This window comes from Lissotriton vulgaris, chromosome 1_1, assembly GCF_964263255.1.
Source record: "Lissotriton vulgaris chromosome 1_1, aLisVul1.2, whole genome shotgun sequence".
NCBI classification, from domain to species: domain Eukaryota; kingdom Metazoa; phylum Chordata; class Amphibia; order Caudata; family Salamandridae; genus Lissotriton; species Lissotriton vulgaris.
Genome location: NC_141685.1, coordinates 1481292814 through 1481298813, shown reverse-complemented (window position 1 = coordinate 1481298813; position 6000 = coordinate 1481292814). Strand labels below are relative to the sequence as shown.

General features: G+C 45.9%; 1 pseudogene; it reads right to left on the bottom strand.

Moving 5' to 3' along the window:
* Positions 1–4402: 4402 nt before the first annotated feature.
* LOC147750696 (forkhead box protein F1-like) overlaps positions 4403–6000 on the bottom strand; it is an 89508-nt pseudogene continuing 87910 nt past the window's right edge.

The following is a 6000-nucleotide window of genomic DNA, read 5'->3' as shown; positions in this document are numbered from 1 at the left end:
ACCATAACCACTAATTCACACATGACTCTGATGTCTTAAAACATAAGTATAGCATTTGCAGCAAACATTATGATACATTGATAGCTTGAGATCCTTGATTTGAGAAACCGATGGATTGTGAATCTCTAACTGTTTTTCATATCAGAATGGAAGAGAGAAGAACGTTTTTTCAGCAAATTGGGGAAGACATACTAAAAATTAGATATTTTTGGACAAGGTCAAAAGAAAAATGTCTTTGCCCGTTTAAAAAGAACAAGATCACCTTTCAGTATATAATGTGCACATTTTACGTTACGGAGCTACCTAGACATTTGAGCACACACATGACTATTGAGACCCCAAAACCCAAACTCTTAACTTGTGCTATTTACACCAAACGTTCTGCTACATTGATTTAAATCCTTGATTTGAGAAACCATTGCATTGTGAAGCTCTCTCTCTCTCTTTCTCTGTCTTCCATCCCAGAACGGAATGGAAGACAGAGTGAGAGAGACAGGAAGAAAAAGATTGAATGAGAGATAAAGAGAGAGAGAAGAGAGAGAACAACATTTTTTTAAGCCTTTAATGAATAATATACTTAAAATTAGATATATTTGGACATTGTGAAAAGAGAAATGCATTTGCCAATCAAAAAGAATGGGATCTCCATTCATTCTATAACTTACATTTTTTACAGCTGCCCAAAATTTAGCAAACTCAAACCCTTAACCTTCAGGGGAAGAGTGCAGGACTTCAACCACTAGATCACACTCAACTCATGTGTAACATTTCTACCAAACATTTTGATATACAGGCAGTTTGAAATCTTCAATTCGAGAAACCATTGAATTGTGAATCTCTCTCTCTCTCTCTCTCTTTGTCTTCCATCCCATAATGGTATGAAAGAAAGACCGAAAGGAAGAGAGCCATTGAAAGAGTAAGAGAGAGAGAAAACAAAAGTGTTTTTTCCCTTGGTGAATGATATAGTTAAAATGAGATATTTTTGGACAAAGAGAACAGAAAAATGTATTTGACAATCAAATAGAACGAGATCCCCCTTCATTATAGGACTTTAATTTGTTATTTCTTTTAGCTGCCCGGAATCCGAACATGACCTATATGATCCCAACACTCAAACCCTTACCATTGACACCACACACTTCAGTAATATACGACGCCTGGGCCGCCGGCACTAGGGCATAGTCGATTCGAGAGAGGCTACCATGGGCACCAGAGAGGAAGGTATATTGTCGCTGAGTAGGATGAAACAATCTCCCAGCTATTCACCAGACCCAGAGTCTCTAAAAAATCAGGAAGCCATTTCTGTGTCCGTCCCACATCCCAGGGCAGAAACCTGTCCATGGTGCCGGAAACCACAGCATTGAAATCCCCACCCAGAATCAACAAGCCACTAGGGAGGTCTAGAACAATCTTACCCAAGCCAACATAGGTAGTGGCCTGCAGGCCCAGGAGGACATAAATAGAGACCAAGGAGAGAGTGTATCCCTCCCAACGTCCCAACACTGTTATATATCGACCCCTCTCATCTGAAATTACGGAGTCAACTACAAATGGGAGAGAGTTTCTAAGAAGTATACCGACTCCCCGGGACCCCGAAGTAAATCCGGCATGCGCAACCATCCTGTAGCCATTCCTGTGCATCACCTTACATGCATTACCTACCAAATGCGTTTCCTGGAGTAGGACAACATCAGGAGAATGTCTTTTAAGGAATTGCAAGACCACACTGCGCTTGATTTTATCCCCCAACCCATTCATATTCCAACTCAAAACTCGCAACCCTCTACCCCCCATCACAGAACATACAGAAGGTCCAACCCCCCTCCAGTCCTTGCAACATCAATAAACAATCACGGAATACAATGCCTTATAAAAACACAAAAAACATGAGAACAAATCAAAAAATGACCACCCCCCCTCCCAGCAACCTCCTGTTGCACTACCCCCTCCCTGCAACCCTGCTTATGACTCTCAAGCCTCCCCAACTTGCAGTGTGCCTGTCGCCCCCACATCTAAGCTAAACTACCAAAAAAGATAAATCTTAGGAGGGGAAAGACCCACTGATAGCCCGTTGACCCCCCATATTTACTGTGTCAAAAACCTTTTTTATCAGAAAGAATACAGAAGTAGTCCGTCCCCAATTGCTCCCCGGTTCCCACAGCAAGAGTACTTATTCTTGTTCGTGGGAGCCCCCTCCTTCGTCTCCACTCTGTCTCTGGGGTTCATGCTGAGCAGTTAAGATGTCCAACCAGCCCGCTGCAACCTCCGGCTTATCAAAGAAATAAGCCTTCTCATTATGTTCAATTCTCAGCTTGGCCGGGTATAGCATGGCGTACTTGAGTCCCTGGTCACGAAGCTTTCGCTTAACTACCCTAAAGCTCATTCTCTGCTTCTGGATCGCTTGTGTGAAGTCCGGAAAAAAACTGATGGATGAGTTTTCATATTTCAAGGGGCCCCCAGATCTGGAGGCCTGGAGGACCGCATCTCTGTCCCTAAAAATAAATATTCTCGCAATCAAAGGTCGAGGCAGGGCACCGACACGCGGTCTACCTCCAGGAACTCTGTGCGCTCTCTCGACGGTAAAGAAATTGCTCAGACCTTTGGGCTTCAGATGATTAAGTACCAGCTCCTCGACGAAGAGATCTGCCGCTTGCCCCTCCGCCTTTTCCGGTACTCCAATAAGACGTACGTTGTTCATCCGGGCCCGTCCTTCAAAATCATCCAGTCTACGGATAGCCAGATCATTCTAGGCCTGCAAATTCCGAACCTCCGATTGCAGTTCGGTTACATCGTCAGTAAGACTAGCAGTCTTGATGTCAAGTGATTTAACTTTCTCACTTGTCTTCGTGAGGTCTGTCCGAATCAGATTCACCTCAATTGATACAGCATCCAATTTATGAGCCAGGGTTTCCATCTGTTGTCCGAGAGAGGACTTGATACCATCAATGGCGACCATCACGTATTGTAGCGTCGGCTCCGCTTCCAGCACAGAAGTTTCCTTCGCTCCTTCTTGCGACTTTCCGATTCCACCAGGCGACCCTTTAATCTGTGCATATCGGTCCATGTTATTAGTTTGGGTATACCTTCCACCTCTGGTGGACTTCAGTTGTCGCTTATCTCCCCCCGGCTTAGCCGCCATTGTGGGACAACGTTCGTCGCTCGATTCAAGGCAGAAGCGATAGATAGCCTCTGTATTTAGACCAATATCCTACTGATGACTCATTAGGAATGCCCGGCAGCCATCTGCCTGTCCGTGCTGTTGGCAAAGATCTTAGGCCTCGGCACAATGACTGGTGCGACACGCAGCAAAAACCTTCAATCCCGATTCCACAATTCTGCACTCCGTTAAAGCGCCCTCACAGTAGGATACTCTGTTTTCTATCAGGGTATCAACTATTCCGGAGTGGGTCTCAACGAGGTATCAGGGAGTTTGAAGCGAGATCGAAAGTGAAACCAAATTCGGAGTCGCGAGGCCGGGCCAGTCGCTTCCGGTCTTCAGAGCCGATGTTGTTGCATTAAAACTTGGGCACAGCGCCAACTCAAACACCGGGATTCCAAGAGATACAGGGCTCAAACTGTTCGGACCTCTAACTGTGGTCCCCGGGGCACGTAAGGGACACGTTTTTCAGCAATCAACACTCCTTCGGTTCCGCTGCAATAAGCACTCCACAGTAGACAGGATAAACAACAGGATATATTCGGGGGGCTACGAGGGTCTCGGGAGCCCTAAGCTCACGCGGCCATCTTGGATGTGCGCGAAGCTCCTCCCCCCTGTAGTGATAACTTTTGATTGTTTAATTGAGGACTTGGCCTTTTTGCCTAAAGTTCTATAAACTTTTTGCTTTCCCCCTAGACCATTTTCCTGACATAGAGATGCCAATTTAGATGCTTTGAGTACTTTGCCACTGCTTATCAGTGTCAAAGTACAAGTGTTCCTTATGTAAAATGTAATGGTGACTGGTTGGCCATGATTGGTATGTTTGCCTTCTAGTAAAGTCCCTAGTGAAGTGCACTGTGTGTGCCAGGGCTAGTAATGCAAAGGGGTGCGGAGAAGGGAACTCAGGCCTGCAGTGTAGGACCTGCGCGCAGAATGCTAAGTTAGCATGTTGTCCTGACAAGTGCAACCACTTGTCAGGCCTGACTTTCCCTTTTACATACACATGGGGCACCCCTGTGGTAGGTTGCAGGTAATCCTTGGGCAGGGTGCAGTGAAGGTAAAAGGCAGGACATATACTAAAGTGTGTTATGTCCTGACAGTGAAAAACACTCCATTTCGATTTTAACTGCTGAAAGGCCATCCTGGCCATAGGACAGAATGGGGAGGCTGGGTGTTGTGTTTGTTAGCCTAGTTTCCTTTCAGTTTATAATGGAGAAGTGAAGTTTAGTATGAATGAACTCAATGTCATAACACATCTTTCTTTAAAGGTGGTTTCGTCACTGTGTGTTCAGAAACCACTCTTTTAGAAAGTGGCTGAGTATTGCGCTCTAAGCATTTCTGTGTGTATCTGCGGAAATGTGGAGAGGAGCTGAGAGAGGTCTTGACACAGGGAGGGGTTGAGATGCCACCAGGCTGCCCAGCATCTGGAGAGTAGGGCGAGGAGAAGCCTGGAGGTGAAAAGGCCTAGGCTGGTGCTATAAACCAATTGACCCATCTCCTGCTGAGTGATTAAGGATCCAGACCCCCAGTATCAAAGGGAGAGAGGTGACACTGGGAGGGAGGCACCCAGAACTAATTTAGGGAGGGGTCAGGGACCCCTGAGCACAAACGAACTTCAAAGACAGTAAGGGGTATAACTATTAGAGCTGAAACCCCTGCATTTTGGAATGAAACAGATATGGATTGAGACTGAAAAGGCTTGGACCCATTCTGTGGTCAAGAGGAACCTCTGCTAATGAAGGAATAACTTAAGATGACAGCATCAAGGCCCAAGTCGCTGACGTCGGAGAGGAGTGTGGGGTCGCGCCCCCCAGGTAACGAGGGTCACCACCTGGGGTGGGGTGCGGGCTTGGAGCGACACTCTCTCGGCCTCTCGCTTATATCAACTGCGCAGGCCTGTTGCTGCGGCTCGGATCTCGGCCCATGCTGGCCCAAGGAGGGGCAGTACTGGGGCCAGAGGGGAAAGCAGTACTTTTGTGTCATCATTTGATCCATAACGGGGGCAAAGTTAATGGAGCACATAAAACTGTCATATTACACTTTGCATTATTGCTGCTAACGTACTATCGAACTGTCGTATGAAGCCTGACCTCATTTGTGCCTGACGAACTACATGCTTGGTGCGCCACGCACTGCGTTATTTTTCCCTTGCAGATTACCTGATTGTAACGTGGCGCATTGCATTATTTCTTCAGTGCACAGCATCTGATTATAACGTGGCGCAATGCATTATTTCTTCATTGCACCGTACAGGATTGTAGCGTGACGCATTGCTTTGTTTCTTCCTGGTACAGTGATCAGAATTGCATTATTCCTTCAATTGCAAGGTACATGACTGTAGCACTACGTATGGCATTGTTTAATTGTTGCACAGTACAAGAGAATATCGTTACGCATTGCAGTATTTGTTTTCTTTTGCAACGTGTGTGATTCTAGCACTACTACTGGCCTAACCTTTTGGAAACAGTTAGAAGTGAACTTAACTGTTTGTTAGAAGCGGTGGTTGGGATTAGAACCTACCAACCCACCAGAAAGAATACTACCCATTCTTATATGTTGAATTTTTATTGTGTGGTCTTATCGTATATCTTCTTATATAAAGTTTATACTCATTTTATAAAAACTTGTGTGGAGTCTATTTGTGGTGATATCATTGGGTTACTGTGAGCGTCGTTGCACATACTGTACACTTGTGCCTTGGAGATAAGCTTGGCTGCTCGTGCCAAGCTACTAAGGGGGTGAGCAGGGCTATCCTAGACGGTGTCCTTACTTAGCCTAATGTTGAGGCGAGGGGTCGAGGACTTCAACCCCAGTATTTGGTGGCGGCGGTAAGCGATAAGGAC